The 17,440-nt window shown below is 37.9% G+C and overlaps 1 protein-coding gene across 1 annotated transcript in view; it reads right to left on the bottom strand.

Annotated features, from left to right (window-relative positions):
* Positions 1-17,440, bottom strand: part of BMPR2 (bone morphogenetic protein receptor type 2) — a 212,650-nt gene that overhangs the window by 194,668 nt on the left and 542 nt on the right. The window lies entirely within an intron of this gene.

The raw sequence follows: 17,440 nt of genomic DNA, 5'->3' as shown, positions 1-17,440 counted from the left end.
CTATAAAAATATATACCTTTTTTTTTTTTGAGGAAGATTAGCCCTGAGCTAACATCTGCTGCCAGTCCTCCTCTCTTTGCTGAGGAAGACTGGCCCTGAGCTAACGTCTGTGCCCATTTTCCTCTACTTTATATGTGGGACACGTGCCACAGCATGGCTTGCCAAGCAGTGCCATGTCTGCACCCGGGATCCGAACCAGAGAACCTGGGGCCACCAAAGCAGAATGTGCGCACTTAACTGCTGTGCTACCAGGCCAGCCCAAAAAACATATACACTTTAAATGTAGTTCTGGTTACAATATATCAGCATTAAAAAAAGCAGGTTACAGAGTTACACACATGTACATGTATATATATGTACATATATGTGTGTATATATATATAGAATCACTTTAAAATGTGTGCATGGGGCCGGCCCAGTAGCATAGTGGTTAAGTTTGCAGGCTCTGCTTCAGTGGCCTGGGATTTGCAGATTCAGATCCCAGGCATGGACCTACACATCACTCATCAAGCCATGCTGTGGCGGCATCCCACAGACAAAAAATAGAGGAAGACTGGCACAGATACTAGCTCAGGGCCAATCTTCCTCACAAAAAAATTAAAAAGTGTGCATGAAAAGGTGTTTAAAAGAAAATCAAGGTATTAAAAGGTCCCTATAACCAGATAAGCATGATGATTTTTTTATTTTCCTTCTTGTTTATACTTTTAGGAAATAAGCATGTACATTTTTTCATGAACTTTTATTTTATTTTTATTTTTTTAAAGATTTTATTTTTTCCTTTTTTCTCCCCAAAGCCCCCCGGTACATAGTTGTGTATTCTTCGTTGTGGGTTCCTCTAGTTGTGGCATGTGGGACGCTGCCTCAGCGTGGTCTGACGAGCAGTGCCATGTCCCTGCCCAGGATTCGAACCGACGAAACAGTGGGCCGCCTGCAGCGGAGCGCGCGAACTTAACCACTCGGCCACGGGGCCAGCCCCCATAAACTTTTATTTTAAAACAGTTTTTGTTTTACAGAAAAACTGCAAAGCTAGTACAGATGGTTTCCTGTATAATCCTCACCAGTTTTCCCTATTATTAACATCTTACATTACTATGGTACATTTGTTACAACTAAGGAACCAACATTGGAACATTGCTATTAACCAAACTCCACGCTTTATTCAGATTTCACTAGTTTTCCCCTAATGTCATTTTTCTGTTCCAGGATCCCATCTAGAATATATTTAGTCACCATGTCCCTTTAGGCTTCTTTGGGATACGACAGTTTCTCAGACTTTCCTTGTCTCTGATAACCTTGACAGTTTTGAGGAATACTGGTCAGGTATTTTGTAGAATGTTTCTCATTTTGAGACTGTCTGATGTTCTTCTCCTGATTAGTCAGACTAGGGTTGTGGGTTTTGCAGAGGAAAACCACAGAGGTGAAGTGTCATTCCCTCATATCATATCAATAATATTATCGGGGCCAGCCTGGTGGCGCAGTGGTTAAGTGTGCATGTTCCGCTTCGGCGGACCAGGCTTTGCCAGTTCGGATCCCGGGTGTGGACGTGGCACCTCCTGACAAGCCATGCTTTGGTAGGCATCCCACATGTAACGTAGACGAAGATGGGCACAGATGTTAGCTCAGGGTCAGTCTTCCTCAGCAAAAAGAGGAGGACTGGCAGCGGATGTTAGCTCAGGGCTGGTCCCCCTCAGGAAAAACAAAGAGACAATAGCTAGAGGACTTGTTAAAACACTCGTTGCTGGGTCCCACTCCCAGAGGTTTTGTTTCAAAGGCCTGGAGTGGGGCCCAATAATTTGCATTTCTAACAATTTCCAAGGTGATACTGCCGCTAATCCAGGGACCACCCTTTGCACATTACTGGCCAATACCAAATAAACCAGTACTTTTCAAAAACTTTCATAAAATCCCCAGAGTTATGAAAGCTGTTTCCAAGAATAGCTTCCATGACCAATATGTTGGTTCAACCAATATCATTCAACAGACATTTATTATGGCTGTGGTCTCAAAAGTGTAGAATTCAAACCAGCATTATCAGCAACTCCTGGAAATTTAAATGCAAATTTTCAAGCTCCGCCCTAGACCTACTCAGAAATTCAATGGGTGGGGCCAGCAATTTGTGTTTCAACAAGCCCTCCAGGTGATTCTGATGCATCTTAAAGTTTGAGAACCACTGGAATATAGCACACTCCCTTGACCTCTGCTAAGAAGAGGGTCTATATAAACTACCTTCTTTCAAATGTTTATAAATATGACTGGGGAAATAAAACAGATTAAAAAAACAACTCTTCCAGGGATACATCAAGTACTAAATGAGTAGTATGGCGTTAAATTCCTCCAAAATTTAATGAAAGAACAGTATTAGGGACTTAGGGAAAACTCAACAAAGAATGTAAAAACAGAGTTGTGACTTGGTTGATGTTCCTATGTGAGAAAATATTCTAAAACAGTTTTACATATATGAAAGAGCTAATTAAAATAGCTCACACAAGAAAGCTGACATATTTAAATAAGTATTAATAAAACTTCTTTTGCTATCATTTACCTCTTTGTAACAAACATTTCTTAAATGTTTGTTTGCTACGATAGGACTTTTACTTGCTTGGGCATCAATAATATTTATATTATTACACATACAGTTCACTATATCTTTCGTTTGCTATATTTTTCTATATCCACTACATCTCTGTACATATCTATGCCTTTTATTTGCTTTATCTTCACATATAATCACAAGCTGATTGAAAGGAAAAGAAACACTCTACTCATTTTTCATACATACTTCCATTCTAATCTGCCAAATAATGAACACTCCAAATAAACTTACATACGACTAAAATGTATAATGGCAAAAAACTAATATAGAAGACTATGTCAAAGACAGGCCTTATCAGTATCATGACTAATTAAAGAAAATGCTTACTCATGTAAAACCAAGAAAATAAATCAGAAAAGACTCATTGCGGTACTTCACCTTATCTAATACAGATTACTTGATAGGAAGGAGGGAAGGGAGAGAGGCCTTCAAACGTAGCACTACATGCTTTTAGAGTATCTTCAAACTTAACCAAACAGACTGCTATATATATATCGGTTGATATACTAGAACCTCATGGTAACCACAAACCAAAAACCTACAACAGATACACAAAAAGTAAAGAGAAAGAAACCCAAACATAACACTAAAGAAAACCATCAAACCACAAGGAAAGAGACCAAGAGAACAAAGGAACAGAGAAGAACTAGAAAAACAATCAGAAAACAACTAACAAAATGGCAACAAGTACATAACTATCAATAATTTCTTTAAATGTAAATGGACTAAATGCTCCAATTAATGGACATAGGGTGGCTGAATGGATAAAACACAAAAAACAAGACATCTATATGTAGGAAAACAAGAGACTCACTTCAGATCTAAAGACACACATAGACTGAAAGTGAAGGGATGGAAAAAGATATTCCATGCAAATGGAAACAAAAGAAAAAAAACTGGGGTAGCAATACTCATATCAGTTTAAAACAAAGACTATCACAAAAGACAAAAAAGGGCATTACATAATGATAAAATGGTCAACCCAAAAGATATGACATTCATAAATATTTATGCACCCCACACAGGAGCACTTAAATACATAAAGCAAATATTAGCAGGCACAATGGGAAAAGTTGATGGTAATACAATAATAACAGGGAACTTTAATACCCCACTTATACCAATGGAGAGATCATCCAGACAAAAAATCAATATGGAAACATTTGCCTTAAAATAACACATTAGACAAGATGGACTTAATATATATAGAACATCCCATCCAAAAACTGCAGAATACACTCTCTTTTCAAGTGCACATGCAACATTCTCTAGGACAGATCACATATTAAGGTACAAAACAAGTCTCAATAAATTTAAGAAGACTGAAATCATATCACGCATCTTTTCCAACAACAACAGCATAAAACTAAACATCAATTATAAGAAGAAAACTGGAAGAAATACAAACACGTGTAGACTAAACAACATCTCTCTAAACAACCAATGGGTCAATGAAGAAAATAAAAAAATGCCTTGAGACAAATGAAAATGGAAACACAACTTTCCAAAATCTGTGGGATGTAGCAAAAGCAGTTCTAAGAGGGAAGTTCATAGCAGTATACACCTACCTCAAGAAACAAGAAAAATCTCAAACAACCTAATTCTATACCTAAAAGAACTAGAAAAAGAACAAAGCCCAAAGTTAGTAGAAGAAAAGAAATAATAAAGATCAGAGCAGAAATAAATGAAATAGAGACAAAAAAAATGGAGATCGTGAAACTAAAAGCTGGTTCTTTGAAAAGATTAAAAAAAAGAATTGATAAACCGTTAGGTAGACTCTTTAACAAAAAAAAGGGGGCACAAATAAATAGTCAGAAATGCAAGGAAGTAGTTACAACTGACATCATAGAAATACAAAGGATTGTGAGACTACTACAAACAATTATACACCAACAAAGTGGAAAACCTAGAAGAAATGGATAAATTCCTAGAAACACAGTCTTCCAAGACTGAACCATGTTGAAACAGAGACTCTGAATCAACAATTACAAGCAATGAAACTGAATCAGTAATTTAAAAACTCCCAAAAAACAAAAGTCCAGGACCAGATGGCTTCACAGGTGAATTCTACTAATATTTAAAGAAGAGTTAGGGGCCAACCCAGTGGCGCAGTGGTTAAGTTCACACACTCCGCCTTGGTGGCTTGGGGTTCACCAGTTCAGATCCTGGGCACAGACCTACACACCGCTTATCAAGCCATGCTGTGGCAGTCGTCCCACATATAAAGGAAAGGAAGATGGGCATAGATGTCAGCTCAGGGCCAATCTTCCTCAGCAAAAAGAGAGGAGGATTGGCAGTGGATGTTAGCTCAGGGCTACCGTTCCTCAAAAAAACAAAGAAAAGTTAATATCTATCCTTCTGAATTTATTTCAAAAAGTTGAAGAGGAAGGAAAGCTTCAAACTCATTTTACATGGCCAGCACTATGCTGATACTAAACAAGACAAAGACACCACAAAAGAAGAAAATTACAGGCCAATATCCCTGATGTACACAGAGGCAAAAATCCTCAACAAAATATTAACAAACTAAATTCAACAATACATTAAAAGGATCATATACCATAATCAAGTGGGATTTATTCCAAGGATGCAAGGACAGTTCAACATCTGCAAATCAATTAATGTGATATACCACATTAACAAAATGAAGGATAAAAATCATACAGCCATCTCAATAGATGCAGAAAAAGCATGTGATAAAATTCAACACCCATTTATGATAAAAACTCTTAGCAAGGTGGGTATAGAAGGAACATACCTCAATATGATAAAGGCCATATATGACAAACCCACAGCTAACATCAGACTCAATGGTAAAAAGTTGAAAGCTTCGGGGCTGGCCCCGTGGCTGAGTGGTTAGGTTCATGTGCTCTGGGGCAGGTGGCCCAGTGTTTCATTGGTTCGAATCCTGGGCGCGGACATGGCACTGCTCATCAAGCCACGCTGGGGTGGCGTCCCACATGCCACAACTAGAAGGACCCACAATGAAGAATATACAACTATGTATCAGGGGACTTTGGGGAGATAAAGGAAAAAATAAAATCTTTAAAAAAAAAAAAGTTGAAAGCTTCTCCTCTAAGATGAGAAACAGGACAAGAACGCCCACTCTTGCCACTTACATGCAACATAGTATTGGAAGTCCTAGCCATAGTAATCAGGCAAGAAAAAGAAAGAAAAAGCACCCAAATCAGAAAAGTAAAACTGTCACTATTTGCAGATGACATGATACCATATATAGAAAACCCTAAAGACTCCACCAAAAAACTATTAGAGCTAATAAATGAATCCAGTAAAGTTGCATGATACAAAATTAATGTACAGAAATCAGTTGTTTCTATACACAAATAATGAGCTACCAGAAAGAGAAATTATGAAAACAGTCCCAGTAACAATTGCATCAGAAAGAATAAAATACCTAGGAATAAATTTAACCAAGATGGTGAAAACTCTATATTCTAAAAACTATAAGACACTGATGAAAGAAAGTGAAGACAACACAAATAAATGGAAAGACATACTGTGCTCATGGACTGGAAAATTAACATTGTTAAAATGTCTATACTACCCAAAGCAATGTACAGATTCAATGCAATCCCTGTCAAAATACCACTGGCATTTTTCACAGAACTAGAACAAATAATCCTAAAATCTGTATGGAACCACAAAACAGCTCAATCAGCCAAAGCAATCTTGAGAAAGAAGAATGAAGCTAGAGGTATCATACTCCCTGTTTTCAAACTATACTATGAAGCTGCAGTAATCAAAACTGTATGGTACTAGCAGAAAAACAGATGCACTGATCAATGGAATAAAACAGAGAGTCCAGAAATAAACTGACATATATATGGTCAATTAATCTATGATAAAGGAGGTAAGAACATACAATGGGTAAAAGAAAGTCTCTTCAATAAATGGTGTTGAGAAAACTGGACAGCTACATGAAAAGAATGAAACAGGACCACTATCTTACACCATATACAAAATAAATTCAAAATGGATTAAAGACTTGAATGTAAGACCTGAAACAAATACTCCTAGGAGAAAACATAGGCAATCAGCTCTTGGACATCAGTCTTAGCAATATTTTTTTGGACCAGTCTCTTCAGACAAAGACAACAAAAGCAAAAATAAACAAATGGGATTATATCAAATTAGAAAGCTTCACTGTCCGGTGAAGGAAACTATCAACAAAATGAAAAGGTAACCTAATGAATGAGAAAAGATATCTGCAAATCATACATCTGATAAGGAGTTAATATCCAAAATATATAAAGAGCTTATACAACTTAACATGAAAAAAAGACAACCCAACTAAAAAATGTGCAGAAGACTTGAACAGACGTTTTTTCAAAGAAGATATATAGATGGCCAAAGGGCACATAAAAGATGCTCAACATCACTAATTGTAAGGGAAATGCAAATCAAAACAAAAATGAGATAGCACCTCACACCTGTCAGAATGGCTATTATCAAAAAGACAGCAAATAACAAGTGTTGGCAAAGTTGTGAAGTTGGGCTGGCCCCCATGGGCAAGTGGTGAAGTTCACACACTCTGCTTCAGCGGCCCAGGGTTTCGCTGGTTCAGACCGTGGGCACAGACCTAGCACCACTCATCAGGCCATGCTGAGGCGGCATCCCACACAGCACAACTAGAAGCACCTACAACTAGAATATACAACTGTGTACCAGGGGACTTTGGGGAGAAAGAAGAAAAAAGAAGATTGGCAATACATGTTAGCTCAGGTGCCAATCTTTAAGAAAAAAAAAGATGTGAAGTAAAGGAAACCCTCACGCACTGCCGGTGGGAATGTAAATTGGTGTAACCACTATGGTAAACAGTATGGAGGTTCCTCAAAAAATTAAAAGTAGAACTACCATATGATCTAGTAATTCCACTTCTGGGTATTTATTTACAACAACACTAACTGGAAGAGATATAGGCACCCCTATGTTCACTGCAGCATTATTTACAATAGCCAAGATAGGGAAGCAACTTAAGTGTCCATCGATAGATGAATGGACAAAGAAGATGTGAGGTGAATGCGTGCATACATGTGTGTGTGACTATAATGGAAAATTACTCAGCTATAAAAAACAATGAAATCTTGCCATCTGCAACAATGTGAATGGACCTAGAAGGTATTACGCAAAGTGAAATAAGTCAACAGAGAAAGACAACTTATGATTTCACTTTATGTAGAACCTAAAAAACAAAATAAAAGAACAAACGAAACAGATTCATAGATATAGGAAACAAACTATAAAGGGAGGAAGGGTTAGGGGCGCAGGCTAAATAGGTAAAGGGGATTAAGAGGTACAAACTTCCACTTATAAAATAAATAAGTCAAAGTGATGTAATGTACAGCATAGGGAATATAGTCGATAATATTATAATAACTTTATATGGTGACAGATGGTAACTAGACTTATCATGGTGATCACAATGTATATAAATAAGGAACCACTATGATGTACACCTGAAACTAACAGGATATTGTATGTTAATTATATTTCAATTTAAAAAAAAGTAGCACTACAGAACTTAGATGGTCATCACAAAGACCCCAGAGACGCTGACAACTGCCTCAAGACAGAAAATTACTTCAGAAAACTCTATAGATGACCCTTCACCTCCTTTATATATGCTTCACTTTTTAACATATTGGAACAAAGAAAATTTACTTTTTTCTACTTCTACTTAGGTTACATTTGTCACCCTCAGAAGCATAATCACTGTGCTGATATAGTGCTAAATATGAAAAGATGTTAAATTATCACGTCTTTCAAAAACAATGCAGAATAACCACATCTTTACCTCATATCTTTCAAGATGATATTATTCTTCACTGATAAAGACTGCGAAATCCCTTGGCAACACCCTCTAAGTCTTAGTTAATGAAATTCCTTTTGGGTCCATTAGCTACATCGCTCAAAAAACATCCTGCATGTTTTAAAGTGAATGTGTATTTATGGTAACTACTTCTAAAAGAATAGAGAAGTAAAAGAAAAATGAAACCACCAAAAACAAATCTAAAAACACAAGAGGAAAAAGCAACACCCATAACAAAATGTCAGTAAACTAATTCAAAAATGACACATGAAAAGATGCTCATCATCACGAAGCATCAGGGAAATGCAAATCAAAACGCCATTCTTACACCTGTTAGAATGGCAAAAATATCCAAAACCAACAGTGACAAATGTTGGAGAGGCTGTGGAGAAAACGGAACCCTCATACACTGTTGGTGGGAATGCAAACTGGTGCAGCTGCTATGGAAAACAGTATGGAGATTTCTCAAAAAGTTAAAAATAAAAATATCTTATGACCATGACCCAGCCATCCCACTACTGAGTGTCTATCCTAAGAACCTGAAATCAGCAATTGCAAAAGTCCCATGCAACCCTATGTTCATCGCAGCATTATTCACAATAGCCAAGTCATGGAACCAACCTAAGTGCCCAGCAACTGATGATTGGATAAAGAAGATATGGGGGGGGGGGGGGGGGGGGGGGGGTGTGTGTGTGTGTGTGTGTGTGTGTGTGTGTGTGTGTGTGTGTGTGCAATGGAATACTACTCAGCCATAAAAAAGAACAAAGTCGTCCCACTCACAACACCATGGATAGAACTTGAGGGTATCATGTTGAGTGAAATACGCCAGACAGAGAAAGACAAACTCTGTATGACTCCACTCATAGGTGGTAGTCAACATATAGACAAAGAGAACTGATCGGTGGTTACCAGGGGAAAGGGGAGTGGGGGAGGGCACTAGGGGTGAAGTGGTGTACCTACAACGTGACTAATAATGATGTACAACTGTAATTTCACAAGGTTGTTAACTATCATAATCTTAATAAAAAAAATTTTTTTCTAAAAGTGATAGTGAAAAAAAAAAAAATGAATTCACAGGGGCCAGCCCTGTGGCCAAGTGGTTAAGTTTGCATGCTCCACCTCAGTGGCCTGGGGTTTCGCTGGTTCGGATCCCAGGCGTGGACATGGCACCACTCGTCAAGCCATGCTGAGGTGGCACCCCACATAGCACAACCAGAGGCACTAGAACATACAATTATGTACTGGGGGGCTTTGGGGAGAAGAATAAAAAAGAGATAGAAGATTCGCAACAGTTGTTAGCTCAGGTGCCAATCTTTTTAAAAACAAAAAGCGTTTAAAAAATGAATTCACAAAAGCAAGGACGAACATAAGGAAAATTAATGTAATTATCAAAATTTAAAGGACAGTAAATTTCTCTTCATTTTTAGAAACTGATCTCTAACCAAAAATGCTCTACAAAACAGTGTTATGATAAGAATTCATAACAGAATTATTTCTTGTATGTTTTAAATCTTTTTTAATTAGAGGGGGGAAAATCACAATTGCTAAATTCGGTCAACTAGTACAACTGTGAAACAAGAAATAAAACATAGAAAATAAATTCATGATTTACCAAACAGGGATTACTACATGCCAAGATCTATCTAAACACCATATCTATAAGAGCACAACAGAAATCCCCAAAATATTTCCAATGGTTTATTTAGGGCTGGTTTATTGATAAAAATTATTTTATTTCCTGTGTGTCAAAACAAGTTATTTTCAGTTTATCTCACTGAGGAAGAAATAAAACGCCTACTAACAAAAATCTTTATGTTATTCTTGTAGGTTAAGTTAACCTGTAGTGTTAGTAAGTTGTAACACAAGTTTTTTTTTACTTAAACACTTGAAGTTTTTGTAGGAAGTTTTAAAACTTACTACAAAGCTATAATAATCAAAACAGTAAGATCCTGGCATAAGATAGATATATAGACCAAAAGAATAGGATTAAGAGTCCAGAAATAAATCTACACATCTGCGGCCAACTCCAAGAGTGCCAATTCCATTCAATGGGGAAAGAACAGTCTCTTCAACAAATGGTGCTGGCACAACTGGATTTCCACATGCAGAAGAATAACATTGACTCCCTACCTCACATCATATACAAAAATTAACTCAATGAATCAATGACCTAAGTATAAGAGCAAAATAATAATTTTTTAATTATTGGAAACAACTCAAGCGTCCATCAACAGATGAATGGATAAAGTGTGATATATACGTACAATGGAATATTACTCAGCTTTAAAAAGCAATGAAATTCTGATACATGCTACAACATGGATAAACCTTGAAAACATTATGCTAAGCAAAATAAGTCAGTAACCAAAGGACAAATATGGTAGGATTCCACTTAGATGAGATAGAGACAGAAAGTAGATTAGAGGCTATCAGTGGCTGGGAGAAAAGGGGAATTGGTTATTGCTTAATCGTTACAGAGTTTCTGTTTGGGGTGATGAAAATGTTTTGGTGATGGTTGCACCACATTGTGATGTAATTAATGCCACTGAATTGTACACTTGCAAGTGGTTAAAATGGCAAATTTTCTTATATATGTTTTACCATAATTTTTTAAAGTTAATAATGTAATATACCAAAAACCAGTTACTTGGACACTTCAAATGGATGAATTGTATGGTATGAGAATTATATCTAAATAAAGTTGATTTAAAAAATTTACTAATTGGGGCCGGCCTGATGGTTAAGTTCATGCACTCTGCTTCAGTGGCTCGGGATTTCTCTGGTTCGGATCCTGGGTGCAGACACTCATCAGGCCATGCTGAGGCAGCATCCCACATACCACAACCAGAAGAGGCACTCACAGCTAGATTATACAACTATGTACTGGGGGGCTTTGGGGAGAAGAAGAAGGAAAAAAAGAAGATTGGCAATAGATGTTAGCTCAGACGCCAATCTTTGAGGGAAAAAAATTTACTAATCTAAAGTTAAAATGGCATTAATTAGATCGCACTGATTTAGAATGTATGATAACTGGGTCAAAGGTTGAGCTGAAACTGACTCTCGCGTTATTTATTTTTAAATTGAAATGAAAGACAAGATTTAGAGAGGTTTGACAAGATTTAGAGAGGTTTAACCTTCTTAACTAAACTTCTAACTATTTGAAGTATACTCTAAGGTCCTTTCCCACTTTAAAATTCTAGGATTCCAGCTATTTTTAAAGCATCCTTTATATTTAGTTATAGATTCTTCTTCTACTTTCATTAAAGCATATACCTAAAAAGCCTTTCCTTACAACACTTTTGTAGTCCTAATTCAACATAGAAAATCAAGATATAAAATGTACTTGCAAAAAATTAAGTTACATTTCTTTCAAAGTAGTGCTTTTACAAAATTTCAGAATATTCCATAGTTTCCCCCAACCTAAGCTAAACTCAAAATACTATATACTCAGTAATAACCAAACGTATCATTCAAAGTGCTACACACTTACTAGCAACTAGGTCTACCACTGGCTATTCTCATGCCATAAGAAAAGTGCTATAAGTACTATAAGCATCATGCAGACGAAACTCCTTACTTTACAAATGAGGATAGTGAACCAAAAGAGTAAATGCCCAAAGTAAATGGCTAATGGTACCACTAGGAAGGAATCCAAATCTTTCTAGCTTCCAATTCTAGTTTGCCTGTTTGACTTAGAAATCATCTACTTTCAGGGGTAATTAAAGCCTGGGAGAGCAGTAGCAGCAAGAGAAAAGTACACTTAAGACAATCTAAGGGAGATTAAAAAAAAATTTAAGAAGACAGGATGGAAAAGATATAGAACCAGAAAAATGCAAACTCACTAAAGTCAGAAGAGGCGAGTTTCAAGGAAGGGGTGACCAAAACAAACTAAGTAGAAAAGTCAACGGAAACAAGATTGAAAAGTGACTGGATTTAGCAATTAGGAAGTCACTGCTGACCTAACATACATCACGGGGTGAGGTGGGCAAGTAAAGAGCTGAGGGTTGAGGATACACAAGCCAAGAAGCGTTCACTGCTCTTTCAAGAAGGATGGGAGAGAAGAAAGACATAAAAGGAGGGTAGAGATCATTTAGAAGACATACGGGAACATAGTCCCTTTTCTTGTGTTGCAGAATACCTACAGGAATTTCTTATCCTGAAAGATAGGCAGAGAGAAGAAATAATACAATGCTAAGGGTTTGCAAAATGCCTACCCTTGCTTCAAATAGCTTGAGATCTAATGCTCTTTCAGAAAGCGATACAGGCTATGGTATGAGACATGGGGGAGGACGGGCAGCCCTTCTTGTTTTTCTTTGTATCCACCAACACTTAAAAAAGAAATTGCACAAAGGAAACATTAACAAATGTTTGTTGACTGGACATTTTAGTTCTCCTTCCATATGTTATCTATTCTATTAATGCCCCCCTACTCTTCTAGCTGCTCCCATGGGTGCATAACAGAATAAAAACTGGATCTATAATACTTCTGGTCAAACACTTACAGTATTGAGTGTAACTAAGAGCAAGCAATAAATGTTGTATTCTAATAGTTCTGATAAGGCAATGTATTCTAAAAGGTTCGTGTCACTTATTTACAGGCTTATTTCTAACCTCACACAGACAATACATAAATTATATGCATTCTTGTAATCCAGTAGTCTTAGCTGTCATATCCATCTCACAGACAAAAAAGAAAGTGGTTTAAAAAAACAAAGCCAAAAAAACCAAATCTAGTCTATTGCACTCAAAATTCCACCAAAGTTATCATCATTGCTTCTGGAAAAGATTCAAAGACTAGACCACTTAACTAGAAGAGGGAAACAGCTTGGTAATAAGAGAGTCTCTCCAACGTGTGTAAGTCGGTCATTTAGTATTTCTTTTTTTGTCGTTTTGTTTTGTTTTGAGGAAGATTAGCCTTGAGCTAACATTTGTTGCCAATCCTCCTCTTTTTGCTGAGGAAGACTGGCCCTCACCTAACATGCGTGCCCATCTTCCTCTACTTTATATGTGGGACGCCTGCCACAGCATGGTTTGCCAAGTGGTGCCTAGGTCAGTATCCAGGACCCGAACTGGCGAACCCCAGGCTTCCGAAGCCAAACCTGTGTACTTAACCGCTGTGCCACCGGGCCGGCCCCCATTTAGTATATCTTAAACATCTTCTATGTGCATAGCAATATAGCAGATTACAAAATAATTTAAGATATGAACCCTGTCCTCTAGAAGCAATTATCAGTTGGAAGGACAAGGCAAATACATAAAACTAGTATTCAACAGCAAGGCTAATATAATATATTAGTAAGTGCCAAAATAAGTGGTATGGTCAGTGACAAAATTAACTGATTTATACTGACTTCACTCTGTACCTTTCACAGTTAGAATTTACCCAACAGAGATCAATATTCAATTTCTTCTCTTTCACTGTTAAGAAAGCTGGCCTTTAATGAAGGAAAGCTGTTGTCCTTGTGTGGAATAAATAAATCTCTCTCTGCACGTTTCATACACACACCAACACCAATACTACTAACACCACATCACCCCACATGCCAGGATAGCTTTTGTAGAGAATAAAAGTGGTGTAATTTTTATGCAAAGGCCAAATTAACAGTTTGGCCCTGTTCAAATGGTAAGAGAAGGGCCCTTTCCTGGACTATCTCCCTGATGGTATGTGGTAGACTGAAGGTGCCAATTCTTCACCCCCCAGCAACAGTATTATACATCCATATGTTACCACGGCCTCATTATAGGCACAGTTGTACTGCTGCCCCTTGTCTTCGGGCTTGTCCCACGGGATGTTAGAGTAGCAGAGTCTGAAGGGGCTGGCGGGATTGGGCGTGTCTTCTTGCACTTCTGCCACTGCCATGGGACAAGCTTCCCCCAGAGCGATGTTACCTTCCCTCCAGCCTGGGCACCAGAATGTAACAAGTGGAACAGAATAAATGCTTATTGCTGTTTGCCACTATGATTTGTGGTTGCCAATTATTATGCAGCAAAAGCTGAATCACAATATACAGAAAATCCAAACAATCAAGATTGATTATATAAAGCAGTGGTTCTCAAACTTCCCTGAGTAATAATCTTTTGGGTTTTAAGTTCTAAAAAAACATGTAAGTCCCAGAGAGATCCATTCAGTACATCTAAACTGTAGGGCCAGAAATATGCATTTTATCAAGAACCACAGGTGATCCTGTTGCAGTGCCCTCATCTTGAGAAACATTAAAATAAACAGTACTAAATTTCCTGTTCCTTAACAATGTTTATTAACTGCTCAGGAACACTCTAACTAAATAGGTGAATCTTGCTTTTGACAAAGTATGTACTCCTAAAGAGATGTATGTAAAATTGAAATCTAGTCAAGTGAATTATTTCAAATGTAAGAAGCGGCAGCTGACATTGACCAGGCAGAAGCAGCTGACATTGATGCCAGTTCAGCCGTGAACACATTTGAGCCAGCCAAAGAGGAGGCGGATTATAATGAGATACAGGACCCCGAGTTCCTTCAGTGTCCCAGAGAACCTTCCAGGCGTGAATCCCAACAATGAGGCCATCTGAAATGCCATGGGCTACGTGGCCTCCGAGGCCACCAAGGATGGCAAGGACAAAAAGGAGGAGGACAAGAAGTAAGACTGGAGGAAAAGGGTGGCCAAGCCTGCTGAGGGGGCTACATAGGGTCAGATAATATAACCTGTATCCATCACAACCTCAATAAAGCTTGGTAACTGTTTTTTTCAGAAAAAAATTCTTTTTTACAGAAGCAGACCCTTAAGTAAGTACTGCACTGGACTGTATCCTTTGATTAAAATTAAGAATTCATTTATAAACCAAACACACACATTTTGTATAAATTCTATTTTTTTGCATATCAACTGTTCTTAGAATCAAGGAATCCAAGAACTAGCTAGAGTAAGCAGGAAAGAGGGATTCAAAAGAAATGAGGATTTATCCATGACCCCAAAGAGGGATGTGATATCAGTCAGTGTTCCAGTATTTTTTTCCTGTTCAGCTGCACTATTTGCACCTGTCTGGTTACATCACTGCATCTATGTATCCCAGATCCACACAGGCCTTCTCTAGTCACTCTGCACTTAATGAAACTGCACTAGTCACTCCAATATTAGGCAAAGTTTTACACACTTAGAACCTTGAGATCTGCATAACCAGCGCTGTACCAAGATCCAGTGTCTCTGCTTCTTTTCAAAGGCTGATCTGATGAAGGCACTACTCTATCTCATGTTCCCAATTAGAATGAGAAGTTGTTGTTATCATTACAAGTAACGGTGCAGGCTATAATCCCGGTTCCACAACTGACTAACTGTGTGGTAAGTTATTTAAATTCTGTGTACTTCACTCGCCTTTTCTGTGCAAGGAGCCTAATTAAACCTGGAGTATAGAATTGTCATGAGGATCAAATGAGAAAATACATGCAAAGCTATTAGAATAGTCGCTGGCACATAGCAAGTACTCAGTAAACACCAGCTATTATTATTGTTATAGTTCTGAAATCCAGCTTCACAAATTTTGGCATCTGGTGCTATGTAATAGTAACAAAAAAAGACTAAAAGCACTTTTAACCAGTGCTTCTTTTAATCCACCCCTTCTACGGGATGTTATTCTAACATTTTACTTATCAAATAGAAAATTTAAGCTTATTTTTAAATCAATGTTCTCTTACTTTTATCAGTTCTGACCACAAAACGATAAGCCTGTCAACTGTAAATGAGAATCTACACTCTAAAAAGGGTTAAGAATGACAAAGAACATTGAAAAGTCTATGCTCTGAGATTTCTGCTCTTAGAATGACTGCTTAACCTTAAGGCCTTTTTACTCTCTCCATATTTTCCAGTAGCCACATGGCTTATGGCTATGGAATTTAAATAGCTAACACAGTATAAACAAATCTAGGGAAAAAATGTTTATTTTTACCCTAAAAGGAAGTGTGATGATTAAGAATACTAAAATATCAGTTTCAAAATACATGCAATTCGAAGTTCCAATTATTTTAACACAATCATATACATTTATCACAAACATAACAGACATCAGTCAACAATATCAAAAGCACAAAAGGAAACTTCAAATCTCCTTTCAGTATTTTCCCAATGCAGACTTTAAAGATGGAAATAAGCAAGCAACCTGTGTCTAACACAGCACTGAGAAACTTACTGAATGCGAAAAGTACACACTAATCAAAATAAAAAAGTAACTGGAAAACTGTTATGTCGTTCTTTACTCATTTTCAAATGCATAATCTATCTGGCCACCCTAAACGAAATTTAAGAATTATATGCACAACTCACTCCCCAAAATTTCTAAAACCCTATCACCAGAAGACTGCTTGAGAAATAACTGCAAAGGGAACACGAGGCTCTTCCTAAGGGGTCTGAGAATTAAAACAAAATATCCTAGGGAAAGAATGACTACCACTTCCCTTTAAGCCTCAGCAAAACGTCAAAGAACTTTCAGGACTCGGATCTCCTCGAAGTGTGAGGTCAAAGCTGTCGCAATGACACGAGAGCCACCGGATGCCCGAGGACTAAAGGCAAAGTTATCGAAGACACTCCTGAACCAACAGTAATTCCAAACGCATACAAAGCACGCGCGTCCAGACTGAGAAGAGGGTAACATAATTCCTGAAAGGCTCCGGAGCAGAACCACCCTCACAATGAACAGTGAGAAACTCCCAGGCTGGCTTCCTCCACGTTGACTCAGCTCCTTCGGCACAACCTCTGAATAATGAAAGTAACATGGATTCCCCAAGAGTGATTTAAATCTAAAAACACGCTCCCAGCGCGTGTTCTCCAGTTGACGCTCTCTTTAAGCCAAATCCGCTTTATATTCAGCAAAATAATTCACCGCTCTGCTTCCAAAGACCTCGTAACAGACACTGTCACCGGCGATTAAAATATTATTTTCATCCCCGCATTACCTCACAGCTAAAAACGGCGAGACACCACGCCCAGCACGGCCCGCTCCCGCGGGGTCGGGGTCCCCGGGGCCGGCGGCGCGCAGCACGCGGCCCC

This window comes from Equus quagga, chromosome 4 (assembly GCF_021613505.1).
Source record: "Equus quagga isolate Etosha38 chromosome 4, UCLA_HA_Equagga_1.0, whole genome shotgun sequence".
NCBI classification, from domain to species: domain Eukaryota; kingdom Metazoa; phylum Chordata; class Mammalia; order Perissodactyla; family Equidae; genus Equus; species Equus quagga.
Note: the sequence above shows the minus strand (reverse complement) of the source record. Positions and strands in the feature narration are given on the sequence as shown.